A 2,364-nucleotide genomic window follows, 5' to 3' on the forward strand; every position below is an offset into this window, starting at 1 on the left:
TGTGTTTTGTTATTAAGCTAGGCTTTGTAAAAAAAAGTAGTGTTACTTTAACTTTCAAAAAGTATGGGTTACCTACAAAAGTAAATGTTTCTAATCAGAAGGAGGGGCGAGAGAGGATGAAGGAGGATGGAATAAGAGAAATAAGAGAGGAGGAATGTTAAGAAAGAAAAAGTGTCAGATCATTTTGTAGAATTAGCAAAACAGGAGACTTGAACTCAGGAAAGAGACGAAAAAAATGAAACTAACTGTACATAAAGCTTATACTCAATCAATTCCACGCCCCATGGAGATGTGTAACCCCAAGGAGCTGCCTGAGCTGCTTAAACTTTATTACCCGAGGCTATTTCCCTATGCCCAGTACTACCACTGGCTCAACTATGGTGGAGTGATAAAGAATTACTTCCAACACCGTGAATTTTCATTCACTTTGAAAGACGATATTTACATTCGATACCAATCCTTTAACAACCAGAATGATCTGGAAAAGGAGATGCAGAAATTTAATCCATACAAGATTGATATAGGTGCTGTTTATTCACACAGACCCAATCAACATAATGCAGTGAAGCTAGGCGCTTTCCGGGCTCAGGAAAAAGAACTAGTGTTTGATATTGACATGACAGACTATGACGATGTGAGGAGATGCTGTAGTTCTGCAGATATCTGTTCTAAGTGCTGGACCCTCATGACGATGGCCATACGCATCATACGAGCTTTGAAGGAGGACTTCGGATTTAAGCATTGTCTCTGGGTCTATTCTGGAAGGAGAGGTGTTCACTGTTGGGTCTGTGATGAATCAATTAGGAAATTGTCCTCTGCAGTCCGCTCTGGGACAGTTGAGTATTTAAGTCTTATAAAGGGTGGTCAGATGTTAAAAAGAAAGTTCACCTACATGAAAAAATTCATCCTTTTGTCAGGAAATCTATAGACATAATTAAAAAATATTTTGAAGAATATGCCTTGGTTGATATTCTTGAAAATAAAAAAATCTGGGATAAGATTTTAGCCCTAGTTCCTGAAACAGTTCATAATGAACTTCAACAAAGCTTCCAAAAGCAGCACAAATCACTTCAGCGTTGGGAGTATTTGAAGAAAGTGGCCAACAAATATCAGCCTAACAGCAAGAATGACAAGTGTGGACCCTGGCTTGAATGGGAGCTCATACTCCAGTACTGTTTTCCTCAGCTGGATATCAATGTTAGCAAAGGAATCAATCACTTACTGAAGAGCCCTTTTAGTGTTCATCCTAAAACAGGTAGAATTTCTGTGCCTATTGATTTACAAAAAGTGGATCAATTTCATCCATTTACTGTTCCAACCATCAGCTACATCCGCCATGAATTAGATACCATTTCTCCTAATGAAGATGAAAAAGAAAAATGAAGCTGAATCTGATGTCAAACATAGAACTAGAGATTATAAGAGACCAGTCTAGCTCCTTCTGTAAAACTGTTTGAACAGTTTCTTGAAAACCTGGATAAATCTAGAAAAGAAGAACTTCTCAAAAAGAGTGATTTCCAAAAAGTCTTCTGAAGATAGTGACTAAAACCAACATGGATATCCTCTACCTTCTATCAACAATCAAATACTTCAAGAGCTGTTTAATACATATATTTAATACTCAAAGAAAATTTTCCTTTTCCTTAAAAATTATTATGTTGTGAAAATATTCCTGAGATAACTAAAAGATGAACACTAATTGGAGGAATAAATGAGATGGCCAGGTGGTGGTGCATCTGGTTAAGTGCTCACATTACAGTGCACTAAAATTCAAATTCAAGCCCTTGGTCCCCACCTGCAGGGGGCAAAATCATGAGTGGTGAAGCAGTGCTGCAGGTGTCTCTCTGTCTCTCTCCCTGTCTGTCTCCCCCTCCATTCTCAGTTTCTTTCTGTTTCTATCCAAAATAAATAAAGTATACATACATATATAAATTAAATAAAGATGACATTTTTAACATTTTTTTTAAAAAGCTTATACTCAAATTGTTTTTCTCTATATAAGTAAGCATAATCAAAGACTAGTGTCATGGACAGGTGAGGTTTATTCTCGAAATGAAAAGTAATTCATTATGAGAACCTATGAATGCAGTAGTCCATGTGAGAGTCCAAAAGGGAAAGTTTATATTATCTTCCCTATAAAGAAAAACAAGTTGATAAAATTTAAAGCCCAGAGCCCAGGAAATAGTTTAGTAGGTAAGGTACATGACTTATCATGAGCCAAGTCCCGGGTTTAATTCTCAGCACTACATGAAAGCACCATGGACAGTTCCATGGGCATTTCCTGGGGAGCTCAGGGAATAAAAGAACTTTGCATTAGTGACTTTCCACCTCTTCCTTTTCTATCTCTCTAAATCTGTATAGGAG

The 2,364-nt window shown here is 37.1% G+C and overlaps 1 pseudogene; it reads left to right on the forward strand.

Moving 5' to 3' along the window:
* Positions 1-273: 273 nt before the first annotated feature.
* LOC103112780 (DNA primase small subunit-like) lies at positions 274-1,744 on the forward strand (annotated as a pseudogene).
* Positions 1,745-2,364: the final 620 nt, after the last annotated feature.

Source organism: Erinaceus europaeus, chromosome 3, assembly GCF_950295315.1.
Source record: "Erinaceus europaeus chromosome 3, mEriEur2.1, whole genome shotgun sequence".
Lineage (NCBI taxonomy): Eukaryota > Metazoa > Chordata > Mammalia > Eulipotyphla > Erinaceidae > Erinaceus > Erinaceus europaeus.